Below are 15,994 nucleotides of genomic sequence, written 5' to 3'. Positions count from 1 at the left end.
AAGATCTAGTGAACTTTTTTTGGTTGAGTATTTTGATACAAGATAAGAGTAATTAATTATTTTTTCTATGAACGCTGGCAAAATTTCATTTGAGCAGGTGAATTTTCCAATATAGGCAGCAAAAATTTCTTACCAATGTCCCTAACAGAATAGCAGTAAGACTAAATTATTTCTATGAAACTATTTGTTGTAATGCATCCAAGATAAAGGTTTAAGTAAACTTCACAAATCAGTGTCACGAGCAGGCACATGCAAGTACACTTGTCTTTGGATATCTTAATTGTAAAGGGATTAAATGGAAATTTGGGTTTGTTGCTAACATTTTTGGATTCTAGTTATGTCTTAAAAGTATTTCCTCTGGAGTTTTGTCCACCTCTTGAATTCCTCTTAATTTATTCCTGTCTGTAAAGGCTGTGGATAATGAAACAGTTGCAGAAGTGGCTAAAAGGCATCCTATGTGCTAGAAGGTAACTGATTTCTAAGAGCTGGCCATTGGTAACCAGTCCTGACAGAGCTCCCTCCTCTCTCTGTGGCTGCTGTTCATACACAGAGATCTTAGGTAATGTGCTGGAGCAGAGGATTCAGAGCACCTGTGCCTTCTCTTAACATAGGAGATGTTGCACAGCCAGCAAAAATGATGAGTGCAATGCTTCACTGGGGTGGATGATGACGGTTTGTACTTGTGTTCATTGGGTTAAAATACAGCTGTTATTTAATGAAGCTGGCCAGGCTGCACACTGACCCCCATTAGGAGAAACATGCTTCACTGCCTTTCATGATGATCTGATTTGATTGTACTGGAGCTGCTACCCTGCTATCATTTTCTGTCAATTTTTGCTAGCCTGTTTGTTAAGCCAGGCATCATTTGTGTTGATTTGATAACAGGTTTCAATCACTGATAATAAAACTTTTCTGTGACAGATGACCTCAGATCCATATCTTCTGCACAGTGTTGGCTTTAAGTAGAAAATTGGGACTGACACTTTGCTTTTTCAAGGTTTTCTGTCTGATTTAACAGCCAATGTAAAAATAACAATCAAAACAGCTTAATATTTTTAAATTAAAAGAGTGGAAACAGTTGAATTTTTCAAATACTGGTCAGTAGTTCTTGCATAGCTTGTTTTCCTGTTCTCTTCATAGTGTGGTGGATCCTGCCACAAACAAGAGGTAAAATTAGGCTTTTGTAAAATTTTTTTTAAGACAAATAGACAGGTATTAGAAAATATGAGAACTGGGAGATTTCATGTTTTAAGTATTTATTTTAATTGATCAATTCTGGTGTTTGAAGAGAGGCTGATTTAGGTCCTATTTCAGGGCTTTACAAGAGGAAAGAATAATGTAAGGACTTAGGACTGGGAGAAACTGCTTCCTATTCACACAGTAAATATTAACTTTTATGTTTTTTGAGGAGTTAACTAAACCTGGGATATATTATTCCTAGCATTGAACTGCATAGTGCTTGTGAAAACAAGCACTGAAGGACTGTACTCATGCATAAACGACAGAAAACAGTGAATTGTCCAGAGACTAAGAAATGCTGAAAATAAACACCTGTCATTAAACACTAAGTGCCATATGCATCATTTTTTTTCATTTTTATTAAACATGAACGTCATGTGTGTTAATGTCTATTGGTTGCTTTTTGTGAGTCTGACTTGTGCTTTTGAAAAAAATAAATCTCCTCTCAGCATGGTGAATGATTGTTTTAAAATACTTTGTTTTGGTTCAACAGTGTTTTGGCTCCTGGCAATACTTTGTTGGTATGAAGTGTCTGATGACCTTGATGAAAGCCCCAGTGTAGGACTAAAGAATAATTTTACAGAAGCTTTAACATGGGGTGTTGCACAGAGACACCTTGGGGAGCCTCCTTAGAAAACCCTGTCCTGCCGAAGACTGAGGTGCTCCTGTGGTCCTGGCAGGATGTCACTGGATGACCTTACAATTCCCTGGACAATGCCCTTCATGCCTGCTTTAAGGTCAGCCCTGATCAGCCCTCAGCCAGATCATTGGACAAGATGATAATTGTAATTCCCTTCGAACTGAAACAGTCTGTGCTATGTATTTGTACAGAAGTGTATTTATTTACACTTATGCCTTTAAAACAGTGAGGTACTTAAAAAAATTTCCTCCTACCTTATTCTTCTGTGCTTTGTGTGTGAAGTGGAAGCACTGGAACATTCCAGATTTACTGTTTGGGGAACTAACTTTTGTCAGTGATGATAGATAAACATAATTTTGTACCCTTTTAGTCTCACAACTCAGCTGTTCCTATATCTGGCTGCCTACACTAGGGACATTCTTCTCTGAGGTTTGTAACTTGTATCCCTGTGTTCATTAGCAAAGTTCATTGGCCCGTAGCATAAACACCGTGTCCTTTAAATACTTGGTGTGATTACTGCTGATTTGAATGCTTTAGAAGTGGCAGAAGCTAGTTAGTTCTTCAATCTTTGATATTTTGCTGTCCCCTTAAAGACTCCGGAGGTTTCTTTAACCCACAAGCCTGCTTAGCCAAGAGAATATCTTGTCTTTGTTCAAGCTGCCTGTTGCATATGGTCCCAGTGGCTTTTTGTTTCTTTTATTTGTATTTCTTGCAGGTGCTTTTTCTATCTTGACATTCCCACAGACCATGTAAGAATGATAATTCACAAAGCTCATATAAAGCAATTTATTTATCAGTCTCTTTCCTAGTGGGTCATCAGTGCTCCACTGGAACCTCTGTGGGTACAAGTGCCAAAAAACCCAGCAGAAACCTGAGGTTGCTGTCTGCAGGGAAGTTTGTAAAGCATTTTATATTGCTGCTATGTGGATGAAAGGAGATAGACTTCCCAGATATATCAAAATACTATGCTTCTTCAGTCGTACATTAACTGTATTATTTAGCAAAGATACAAAATAATTTCTGGTGCAGTGAAGCTTCTCTTGCTTAGCTGAGCTTAGTTCTCCCAGACTTTTTTTCTTTTCCTTTTTTTCAATTGTTTTGCCACCTAAATAGCTATCTTAGGATATGAAGTGCAGGAACATGTGCAAAATTTTTTTTCATGAGGCTTGCTGAGTAATCAAAATGTTTTTATCTAGCCATTTTTTATCTACACAAACTTCAAGAGCAAATACCTTGTTTTTCAGTAAAGGCACACACAAGAAAACATCCTGGATTCTCAAAGAGGTTGTGCAAAGCAATCTTTTAGCCAGCAGGGGACTGTAGAACCACGTGTCACACAGTTATGCAAAAATAATCTATCACAAAGGGTAGGGGAAAAACCCATGTACCAAACTATGTCGTCGAGATAGTCTCTTAAATATGGTAAAATACTGAAAAGGGAGGGCTCTTTTCATTGTTTCTTTCTCATTAAGAAATTTAATTTGCCTCAGGTTCCCCTTGTCGATGAAAATCTATGGGAATTTTGTTTACATTTTGAAGCACATTGCCAAGAATAGTACTTCATATGGTAAATATACTGAACCTTTTGGGGGAATGACAACACTACAGAAATGGTGGCGCATTCCCTAAAGGAAAACATACTTCATTGGTAATGAACATTATGTCTGCAGAAACTAATGGCACAACCTCCTATTCAGCTTATGTAAAATAAAACAGGCCCATATGTTGCTGCTTTTAGGGTTTGGGTGTTTAAATTAAATGTTGTTTAATGAATATTCAAGTCCATTTGCTCAGAAGTTGTGCACAGCGTAGCATCTTTCTCCTCTGTCTTTGGTCTTACCTAGAGTATTAAGCCATTACAAGAGGGTGCTAAAGCTGAGGCATCTGTTTCTAACTAAAACTTGGGTATATAAAACACCAGAGCAGATGAGAGGGTAAAGAAAGACATAGAGTAAGAGGATCATGTTATTTTTGTTTTGTAATTAAGACTGAGAATGGTTTGATATACATGGCACCCTCTAAGAAGCGGGAGCATTCACTGTGCTGTCACAGCAGCTGCAGTTCGGGTGTGTTATTGTGGCATATTCACTCCACTCTCACTTCCTACAGGAGTTCATTCAGCTTCTGTAAGTGAGAGCAGGTGCCTGAGCTGTGCTGGGGTGCCTCAGGAAACTGGTGGCCAGGGACATTTGTGTCTGTGTGGGGCTTTAGGGCTCTAGGTCTCCACGCCTGGGGTGGGCACGTTGACTGGAGGCACTCCATAAAAGCTGGAGTTCCCATGCTGGCACTAACAAGGTCTCACCTTTGATCATCTATCCCCTGCTCAAAGTCAAGTAGAAATATTAGTAGTCTGCAAGAATTCCTCTGGAAGCCAGATCTGTCCTTTTGACTGCCCTGAAATACATCAGGCATTTATCATCAAAGGTGAGCAGTTACTTTGAGTTAGGGAAGGAACAACGGCTCTAAATGGGTGGCTGAATTCGCTCTCATTGTGCATTTACTTGCTTCTATTTAATCGATTTTTTAATTAATGAAGGCACTCCTGGATATGTTTAAATTAATATCTTTTCAGGAAAATTTCTCAATAAGAAAATGTGAAATAGATACTTAAATGTTTTCATGAACTTTATCTCTGAGTCCAGAAATTGACAGTGCTATCTTCTTTTTTAAATGGCATGGAAAAAAATCTCATTAGAAGACAGCTGGAATGTAAACACAAATCACAATAATTGGCTTTTATGTATTTTCATGAGGGTTCTTCAGATGCTTGTTTTTACTGCACAAGTGCAATATTGTAGATATACAGTGAAGTCCTCTTCAGAGAATAATTGATACATGGATAAAATACTTCAAAACATTCCCTAATGCTGTAAATCTAAATGAAGGCTGAGACTATTACATGAGAAGAACAAATATACAAACTCTCAAATTCTTTAAAATTCTCTTATTTGCTACATCTTCCCTGGCCTAAGGAATTAATTACAAGGTCTCTTCTGATCTAGGTTGTTAAGCATTAGTGCAAAAGAAAACAAGAAACTGCCTGTCCAAGGAGGTGTCACCTGAAGATAGTTAACCTGTTCTAGGCATGTCTGTATATATAAATTCACCAGTTATCTCTCTCTTTTAGAGTATTTGCTAGGGATCTCCAATTAGAAAAAGAAATCTCTACATAGATGAAAAAAAATTGGGTTAACAATACCATCACCTGAATGTGAATTTCTGAGATGAACCATACTTTAATTTCTATTTAATTTCTACTTTCAACTTACTTAAATTACTCTGTTCTGGCTACTGCACAATAAGCAGTGAGACACAGTTCTACCTTGAAATACTCATTTTATTTTGCATCTCAATGTTGAACTCTTTAAGCTTGAAGTACCTAGAAAAACACATTTTTCTTTTAAAAACTTGATATGGTCCAGGGAAAGCCTTGGTAGGATAAGTCGTTACTTTTAAAATGTATCTATATGTTATATTTCTTATATAGTATTTCTATGTATATTCAGTGAGTATATTGAGTCATTAGTGGAAGAGTTCTTTTTGATTTTAGCAGTTGTTATGTCTTTGGAGCCAACCCAGGAGCACAAAGGGAAATGAACTGTCCCAGGTTTGTCATCAGTGGGACTGTTCAGTGGTTGCCATGAGCTGCAATTTGCACAGGGGTAACAAAAAAAAAAAATCCTCAGAATTCTGGGATTTTTTTTGACCCAAACTGCACTGCAGGTGAGTATATGTGTGCATGCTGAAATTTCATGTAATCTGCTCCTTTTAGCTGTAGGATAAGTACAGTCTGGGCCATTTTATATTATACTGATAGGATCATGAAGTACACATGGCCTGAAATCACTAGCAAGCAGCTTTCCAAGTTCCAGTGTCTGTTTGACTTCAAGTTTCTAGACCCCTCTACCCTACACCATCCTGGTGAGTTCGGATTCAGGATTTAACTGACAATTCCCGTTTTGTATTTCTATGTTCCTTCTTTTGAAGGACTCCCACCCTTCACCAGTTGCAAGCTGTTTAAATTGCGGAGCAAAATATTCTCCAAACACCAGGAAAATATGAAAGGCTTGCCTTTTTTTTTTATTCCCTTCTCCTATCATGCTTTAAAACAGACTAGCTCTTTCTTCCTCACCTTTTTTCTTGTCAGCTATAACAAACACAAACTGTCCCTAAGGAGAAAACAAACACTTGCTGTGGTATGCAAACACTCCATGACTTCATGACATCCGTGCTAACATGGCTTGTTTCAGGACCAATTTAGAACTCATTCTCCTGCACCTTATGCCATCTCTTCCTGGCTATCTATCCAGCTTCTTTCAGGTTTGTCATATTAATCTGGCACCCACCCCTTTGAATGCTAAAATGCATCATCCCCCCTTTCTACAGTAGTCTGCATGTTAAAACAGTGAAATATTCCTGCATCCTCCTTTGCACTCTATAGGAAAGATGAAAGAGGCCGTGGAGAACAATTGTACATCATGGATCTAGCCCTCAGGATAGAAATGGTACTGATGACAACCTGTCAAAATGCTGAACTTGTGTTGTTGTTTGGATGAAAGAGAGAATGCAAATGAGGGATAAGGAGAAAATAAAAGCTTCAGGATAGGCAAGGGGGATTTTCCAGCAGTAGAATAGCAAACACTGTCAGAGCACTTGTGATTACAAGTCATATAGTCCTCCACAGTTGGGAGCCAGGAATGTCTCCTCCTCATTTACACTTCTTCCCAAAGACGTTACAATGCCTGAAAGAAAATAAATCTAGACAGATTCCACAAGTTACAGAAGGAAGATTTGCTTTTAAAAGTCTTATAAAAGACTCTTGGACTCTGTTGTGTACTACCTGCCAGGAAGTCTCTGGTGTAGACTATGGAAGTTTATGAATTTCCAAGACATTTTATGCCAAATTCACATTATTAAAAAATAAATAAATTGGTACATGATTGAAAAAATTAATAAATTGGTAAAGAGGTGTAACACCTTCATGTTGGTGCTTTTACTTGCTTTCATTTTAACAAGTTATCTTAGCCAGATTAGACAGTTAAATCAACATTGTCTTCTGTAATAACTGTGACCTTTAGGAGTATAACTGACAGTGGTAGTAAGACTGCAGTTAACTGCTTTGGGAGACTAAAAGATGTAATAATGCCTACATTTGTTACATGTATATTCATGCTTTACTCTAGACAAGAACAAATATGCTGTAAAACCTATACTATATTCTGAAATACTGTCAGTAATTATGCTATGTGTGAAGAAACCTATTCCCTCATGTCACATGGGTGTTTTTAAGGAGGGAAGAATTCTGTTTCCCACTCAGCTTTTAGGCATCACAGAGCCAATATAATAAAAAAAAGGGGTAAGAGGCTCTAGGTAGAATCACTACTAGAAGAAAAGCAGATTCTCTCCAGTCCTATCTTTGTCTGTGCTATTTCTCCCCATTGCCTTGCAGGTAGGACATTAAAAGAAGCTGTATACAAGGAATTGAATAATCAGAGCACAGCAGTCTTTCTTGATTTATTACTTCATTCATTAATCCATATATAAAAAGCAATCTAGGACAAGGTTCAGAAATCCTCACTCCTGACAGGTTCTCACATATTTGATAAATGATTTCGCTGTAAGAGACTTATAGGGCATCTGCAATAACTTCTGCTGAGATCTATTTCTCAAAACATTTTTACAGTTTCATATCAAATTAGAGGATATCTCATAAATGGGTCATTGAATTTCTATCACTTGGATACAGCTGGAGGAGTATAAACAGCCAGCACCATAAGAAACCCTCAGCTTCAGGACAGTCCATTTGAAAATGATCCTTGGAATACTTTCCTATTTCCTTTCAGCCCAAAGCAGTTAATTGCCATTGAGAGGTTTGAAGGCCTTGATATAAACATTGTTTTCTCTAGCTTTCAAAAGGAATAAGCACTGTGATATATGCATGCCATTTGAGTTATTCCAGGCAGAACATGGATTCTTAATTTTAATTTGAGAGAGCTGAACCAAACTTTTAAGGCAGCCACACAATCTCACTGGAACAAGTTGCTTGAAGAAGCTGTGGATGCTCCATCACTGGAAGTGTTCAAGGCCAGGTTGGGTGGGGGTTTAAGCAGCCTGGTCTAGTGGAAGGTGTCCCACCCCATAGCAGGGGTGTTGAAACAAGATGATATTTAAGATTCCTTCCAACCCAAACTATTCTGTGATGATTCTAAAATCTGAACTTTAAAAAGAAGCATTACATTAATCTCCTAAATATATAAGACCCAGAAGCTCAATTTTCTCACATTTTTTGATTGTTATGTTGAGGCAGTAGCAGTTAAATTAGACAATTCTATTTCTCCAAAAATTTATTATAAAATATCTTCCTGAAGATGAGATATAAATTCAGGGATGATGGTTTCTAATAGAAACCATCTCTGTTGCAACATCACCTCTACCTCTGCAGTGAACATGGTGTGCTGTAGATCTCAATCATATGTTTAAATTCTCTCTGGATATACAGATTATTGCTGCTGTGCAGAAGAAATCTTTTTACTCCCCTTGAGTAATATCCCCCAGCCTTATGCAGCCAGGCAGTATTTATCAGAAAGTCATTACAGCTGTTTTGTTTGCATATAGCTTTCATTCCTCATATTTTAATGTCTGGACAGTATTAACTCAATTAGTCTAATGAACAAGTAGGTCTTCTGATATTTACTGTCTAATTAGTTTATTGGCCTAGATGTAACATACTAGGTCTATCTGTGCAATGTGTCTAGCCAAGTCTCTTCTGATGAACTTTTCCATTTTGGCTCAGCACTTTTTGCAAAATAACAAATGGGCTACATTCTGCATCTGTTTTCCTAAAGGATGTCAAAGCAATAAATTCCCCTAGAAAAGATGATACTCTTACCCTTCTAAACTCCCAACCAGACAACTCTGAATCCATTCTATGTAGGGCAATCTGCATGCGTTGGATTACTAAAATAAACTAATATAAAGAGCCATCTTTTGATTCCCCATGACACATAGCATGCAACAACAGAAGTGGAGGACAACACCATCGAATCAAGGATCATAAAATGCATTTCTACATAGTCCCCTTTATCCAAATGGAATAGAAGAATTAATGCTTAATAGATGTTAGTTGTATCACTTATTATCTACTTGAAAGTGCTGAGATCTTCCCAAGAGGAGCTCATATCAAAACACACACACTGTGTATGGAAATAATTAGAAAAAGTGTGATATGAAACTAGAGTGCCTCATACTGTCTCTTAACAAGTAGAACGGCAAAATCAGTCACACTTTTTTTTCCCCTCCCTATTTGTTCTATGATAAAAAGATAGGTATTTTATCAAAAGCTCCTCCCAGCAGGCTGAAGAGCCTCACAGGTAGGCCAGTACTAGCCCTAAGGAGAAGGGTGGTAACTCCAGCAGGTGCTGGTTCTATGCCAGGCCCAGGTGATGCTTCCTAACTTCTTTAGTAAGTTATTATTTACTCAGTAAAGCATATCTCACAATTTGGAGGCTTCAGAAGCTTTGTTTCTTTCGAGTTATTTTATTTGGTGATGCCCTGCACAGCTGTAGGGTGTAAACTGAAGGCATGAAAGAAGTGATAGTAAAATTACTGGTTCCTTTTTTTTTTTTTTTCCTCCTCCTTCTTCCTCAGTGTTAAACAACAAGGAGTGTTATGAATTCCAGGAGAATCTCAGGGTTTGCTATACGATGGTTTAAGGAGTTTGCCATGAAGACACCTTCTGTTGCCTTCTGGTCCCAGTTTACTCAGACAATGAAAGATTTCAAGACTTCTGAAGCAAGTCATTGGATATTTTTGTTAGTGAGATACTGTGGTCATAGGGGTTAAAGTTATGGTTAGGCTCTGTAATAAGTACAGGAATCTGTTCACAGAGCTTGGAAGTGTAGTCTGAAAGGTGCTCCGAGCAAGGGATGCACTGCATGTTTTCTTATTGAAATATTAGCTGGAGCAATTCAGTGACCCACCCATAAGAGGAAATGGGCATAATGGGCTATTTTAGCCTTGGGGCCTTTTTCTGCTCTACAGCAGCATTAATGCTAATGATGCTGAATGAGCTATCCCAAATAACTAGCTACTGGAAACTAAAGCAATTTGTGAAGCTTCTCAGAAATGTTTGTGGAAGCCTTGGGTAGATGTGCAAATAGATATGAGAAAAAAAGCAGCCTCTTATTATTTAATATATTATTTACATTCATAGTACATGAAATTGATTAGTGTGGTGTCATAGTTACTTGTTTGTGCCACATTCATGAAATGAAAAAATGCATTACTGAAATACAAAGCTGGGAGATAGTCCTTGGGTAACTGTTGCTTCCTGGCTTTTGAGAAGGAGACTGGAGAGTGACCTGGCCTTTCATATTACCAAGCCTAAGAAATCCTGACATTAATTATAAGTCAGGTCTCTGATTGACTAAATTGTTAACTGCTGTTTTATTTCAAAAAAATGGATAATATATACTGAATGCCTCTGCTGTTATGGGTAGGAATATGATACTATTATGGGTGTTCAAATAATCATTGCTCTGTTTCAGGATTAACGTATCATAGTAAGTGGTTAGAAAAACAACAAACCACTGTTTAAACTTTTCTTGTAATATTTCAGGGAATTAATTCTATAATGATACACAGTTAAATACCAAGTTCAATCGATGAACTGAACCTTTGTAAATGGATAGATAGGATGGAAAGTTTTGTCCTGATGATGAAGTTTTGTGAAGTTGTATGGTGTCCTAAAGAGGACAGTCTATATTGTTAGGCACTTCTGATGTACTTGAAAATCTGGTGCTGTGTTTCATTCTTGTACAAGTATTCCTTTTTATGGTGTGCCAGCATGTCAATGTGTTGGAAAGCTGTTCTGACTGCTGCACTGATAGTATTGACTGACTGAGACCAATAATGGCACCATCAAATATAGTACAAGCACTGCTTACCCTTCAGCTTTGCCTCTCGCTTTGGCAAAACGGGAGCATTTCCCTTCCTGGAATTTTCACTTTCAGAGCCTTTCATTCTCAGCTAATGCTGTTTCTGCTTTCCTCCTGGAGTTCTATATCAGCTATGATGACATGCCTCTAAAACAAGTCTGAATCCTGCTTTGTAACCACTTATAGATGTTTACAAATTTGCCCCAAAATATCCTATTGTCTCTGTAGGGTAGACAGAGTAATAGAGTAATTTCTGATTCCTTCTGCTTCATCAATATACACTCACATAAATTCATGTGGCAGTTTAGAACCAATTAAAATTTATAAGCCACAAATAGTGAGTGAAATTCTGAGGATTAATTTACTCACTGAAGTATTAATCTGTGTAATGTAGTAGGTTATCCTTCAGTAAACCTGGTTATATGGAGATAGGGAGATAGATTTCCTTGCATGTTTTACTGTAAATGCAGTAATTGGTCCCACTGGGCTGTTGAGCCTGAATGGTTACAGCCAGCAGTACCACTGCAGCCTCGGTATGAACTCCAGGAACAAGAACCAAGTTGTGTTTATCTAGCAGCATCCATCTTGATTTTTCATTCCCTGCTCAGACTTGGAGAATAGGAAAGAAAAAAAATAGTTAAACTTGAAAACAAATGAAATCTTTGATGTGAATATCAGGAAGTACAATGTATTATCTTTACTTGCCCAAATCTCTGCTTTTAAAGAAGCAATGGAGAAGGGGTTGAAAAAGGGCAGCAGTGATCAAAAATTGTATAATACATTTGGCAGAAGCAAGTTCCTCCATAATGCTTGTGAGTTAGGATCCTTTTACACTTAGAAAACCTAATTGATCAAGCCTAGCAAATCTGACTTTAGTTAATGGGTTTTTAACTATCATTTATTCAGCTAATGATCTTGCTGATAGAGAGCAGGTTCAGAAAGATATCGTAGCTTATGAAGGCTCACAGGAAAAGCTAGTGCCTGATCCAGTGGTTTAGTTTAGATCCTGTCCTTTCTGCTTCAAGATGTGCTTCCTTTCATCAACTTCTGCCTTCTTCCTGAGTTATTAACTGTGAGCTTGCAATGGTAAACCCACTGGAACTTATGTGTGTTTAAAAAAATACAAGCTGGGAAAAAATGTGACAAGAGAGTCTGGAAGGATAATTTTTTTTTTGTCTTCTGGAAAGGCCCAGTCAGGGAAAACAAATGAATAAATAAACATGCTGTAGGAACTTATATTTTGAGAACCCTGAGGTTCCAGGATTGAGTTGCAGTAAAAGTTCCCCTCATAAAAGAGGATAAGCCTGGTGTTCAGCACTGTCTTCACTGCTGTTTCTGACTGTGATTTGGAAAGCCAGCATCCATGTTGTCTCATTTTATTTGGTTTACCTGCCATATTCTCTCTGACAGGGATGATGCTGAAAGACCAAAATCCGCTGAATTGCCTTTGTCTGGATGACATGTGAATTATCCCTGTCCAATCCCATAGTTCTAATTCTGGTGTGTGTCAGTTCATGTGGAGCAGAAATACAGATGAAAAAAAAGTAAAATGGTTTTCTGCAGGTAACTCCATGTCAGCTGGGAACAGATCACAAGTTCTTGGTGAGCCCTGCCCTGTTTCCTAAGCTGTGCCTCCTTCCAAACCCTCCTTCCCAGGCCCCGAATGTCAGGTTCTTGGGGAGCTCTGTCCCTTCAACAGCTTGAATCTCAAAGGAGTCAAGAATCACAATCTGGGTGCTGGGCTTACCAGTCCCTCACTGTCAGATGAAAAAGCCTTGTTAATGGTACACATCAAGGAAGGGGGCAAGAACTTGTTGGTTTGATGTCTTTTCAGGACCCACACTAGAACAGAGCCCAGATAAAGGTGTAGGATTTAAAGGGGTTTCTTTAACTGAAAATCATGACACTATACACTCACTGGAAGACCCGTGATGATGCTGTCCAACTCTAAAAAGTTTTAAGAATTGTGAGAATAGGGTCATATATAATAGAGGTGCTTCTGGGGAAAAAACAGCAGCTTGACAAGGTGTACCACAGAGTCTGCTGTTAGGAATGAAAATTACAGGTTTCACATAACTATGGTAGAATTGGTAACTTCTGTGCTAATCAGATTCTGGTTTTTAACAATACTTTGTTTCGTGCTGTACGGGTTGACCCTGGCTGAATGCCAAGTGCCCTCCAAAGCTGCTCTCTCTCCCCTACTCTGCTGGACAGGAGAGAAAATATAACAAAAGTTCATAGGTTGAGAGAATCACTCACTGATTACTGTCATGCAGAAAACAGACCCAGCTTGGGGAAAACTGATTTATTGCCAGTCCAATCAGAGTAGGGTAATGAGAAAATACAACCTAAATATTCAAATGCCTTCCTTCACCTGCGTCACGTTCCTGGGCTCAGCATTACTCTGATTTTCTCTGCCTCTAAAGTGAATTGGTTTTCTCAGATACTCTCACTCCTCTTTCCAGCTGCCTTATCCCCTTTACCATTTTAGGATATGCTAACTCGGGTGCTACCAGGTGCTGTCTTGGAGCTGCCTGTCCTTGGCTCTGTCAGACATAGGGAGCTTCTCACAGCTGCTTATAGAAGCCACATCTGGAGCCCCGGTGTGACAGAAGCCTTGCCACACAAACACGATATTGTGGTACAATTTCAAATAATCTGGGGTAGAAAGCTGCCTTGTTTCATACCATGCTATTTCTAAATTGTTAATAGTAATTTTCTCCCACCTTCTTTGTCTCCAGTTACTGAAGCTTGCACATATCATATTTTTGTGTGTGCTGCTTTCTAATTATCTGCTATGAGGTATTACTATTATATTCCTACTGAGAATAATAGAAGTTGGTAGAGATTCATAAAATGCATTTAAAAACCCTCTAATGAATGTGTGACTGTGGGGAGAACAGTGCATTTCTTTTTGTTTTAGCTTTTTAGATGTCTACTTCCATTCAAATAGTGGCATTCAGGAGGAGGGGATTTGTTTAGTATAGTTCTGTTCCATGGCATTACTTTCATGGGAGAGAGTTTGGTAAGAGTTATCTTCTCCAAAGGTCCCCATCATTAACACTAATGCTTGTTCTCACAGTTCTTGGCAATTTCTTTGTAATAGTTGTTGTTTTTCTTTTTTTGTTACTCAAATTAAGTCACTTACGTAGATTTTTATATTGACTATCAAAAAAGGATCCTTACTTGCTGGAAATAAAAATGGAAGGAAATCGCAAGTATGCACAAATAATTGTAAATACTGTGGAGTTCATTTACTCTTGCAATTATTTACTACAGTCACTTTGTATTTGTATGACTTGTATTTTTTTCTTGATGATGTGAACTGAAATATTCTCTTACCAAGGGCTTTCCAAGACTTTTACTATGAAGTAACCTCTGAAACAAAGATTCTTGCACTTCTAACGTTGAGCTTGAGCAGTTGGTTGGATTCTTCATTGGTGAATGAAGAATCCTTTGTGTTTGGTTTAGATTTTCACTCAGATGTAGCAGGGGAAGGGACCATGACTCTGAAAGCCTTGGCTGGCCTTAAAGGTATTTGCTGTGGATTAAGATGCAGGATGAGCTGGCTGATACTGCTCTTGGCAAACATTGCTCTAGTTGCCAGGATGGGGAACACATGGAATAATGAGCTTTAATCCTTGTTAATAATACAAATGAAAGATGCAGGTCAGCCAGCCTTGCTTGTTAGGAGAGCCTGATTAATCAAGCCTTACCTTTTTGGAAGTAGGTGTTGAAGACTGATTCCTGCTTTTTGTCCACTGATGTTTGATTCCCATTTATTTTGTCTTGACCTTCGTTCCCAGTGAGTTTTGTTCCATGTTAGCAGACCCTCCATGTGGTCTTTTGCATGTCAGGCAAGTGGGTGTCAGGCAGTATTTCTTCCCTTTTTTTAGCTTGTAATTCCTGTTTGTGCCCCAGGTCTGTACTGAGGTTTGTTTAAGGAGGCATTTGTTCAGGTGTTGGTCTGTGTGTGTCCCTGTGCTGGGGACACTGTGCCCACGGTGTGAGCCATGTGCCCTTGACACCTGGAATTCTCTGGGACAGTGGGGTTTGCCTGTAGCCATTGGTCAGTGGGAGCTGATATCCCAGGCTGCCTTCTACAGCCCTGGCTGGGCTGCAGAACAGAGGTCCTAACTTAGAGATTTCATATATGCTTTCCCTTTGATCTGAGAGATGCTGCAGATCATGTGGGGCCCCTTCACCTTGCCCCAGGCCCCATTCCAGCTGGCTGGTGCCTCCCAGCTGCAGGCTGGAGCTGAAGTGGTGGGAGCAGAACACTCCAGTGCCTGAAGCTGTGGCAGTCAATTATCATCACGATGCTTTTGCTGCTGTGTCCTTTGCTCTCCTGGGATGGAGAAGGTGCTGCATTAACCAGCTGTTTGGGGCTCCTCTGCTGTCCCTTGGCTCTGCCTTGCTCAGCTGCTGCTCACAGGTTTGCTGTGAGGAGTGAGAGAAACCCCTCACAGCCCTGTCAGACTCTGTGCTCCTGCAGTTTGGCTCCTCTGCCATCTGCTGTAGGACACGAATGAAGATCATACAGTACTTTGTACTGTGATAACAAATGTCTCCCAGTATCTCACAACTACCAAAGACATTTGTGTGTGCACATGGGAAAATACATTTTATTGGAGCTTTCCAGGCAGTATCCATATAATTATCTTAATAAAAATGTCTTTTTCAAGGCTTTAAAATGAAATTTTGGTAATATTTTCATAGTATTCCAGCACAGTGGTCTTTATCTTTTGCAAACGGAGTTCATACAACAATATGCTCTGGTACCAGACTTGTAGTGAAGGGGAAGGAAAGCCAGCTTTGCTTTTAGCACTTGTTTTTCAAGCTAGAGCTGCTTCTATTTACAGTCACCACAGGGTTTAAAGGCAGGCTTATTTTACAGGCTGGGTCATGAACTGCTGTGCTAGATAGACCCAGAGCTGCTGCTATTGGTGATATTTCTCACGTCTTAATTTCTTGTATCATAGAGATCTAGCCACCTTTACACTTTTCCTAATTGTCTAGGTGACTTCTGGGAAAAAGAAAAACCACCACCAAGAAAAAACTCCAACGCCCAAAAAAACCCTAACAAAACAAGCCCCAACCTAAAGCTGGTTTGGGAGAAAGAAACAATGAACTCCTAAAGCTTTTGTTCTTGATGAATGATAATTGAATTGCATATTTA

At 38.9% G+C, this 15,994-nt stretch overlaps 1 long non-coding RNA gene across 1 annotated transcript in view; it reads right to left on the bottom strand.

Annotated features, from left to right (window-relative positions):
- Positions 1-204: 204 nt before the first annotated feature.
- The window catches only part of LOC148223004 (uncharacterized), a 43,783-nt gene continuing 27,993 nt past the window's right edge, over positions 205-15,994 (bottom strand). Inside the window, exon 5 of the long non-coding RNA XR_015805130.1 lies at positions 205-1,151. This is a non-coding gene — a long non-coding RNA (uncharacterized LOC148223004). The remainder of the gene's footprint in view (positions 1,152-15,994) is intronic.

This window comes from Sturnus vulgaris, chromosome 8 (assembly GCF_052056855.1).
Source record: "Sturnus vulgaris isolate bStuVul1 chromosome 8, bStuVul1.hap1, whole genome shotgun sequence".
Lineage (NCBI taxonomy): Eukaryota > Metazoa > Chordata > Aves > Passeriformes > Sturnidae > Sturnus > Sturnus vulgaris.
The sequence above is the reverse complement of the archived record's forward strand: the minus strand, read 5'-3'. Positions and strand labels throughout refer to the sequence as shown.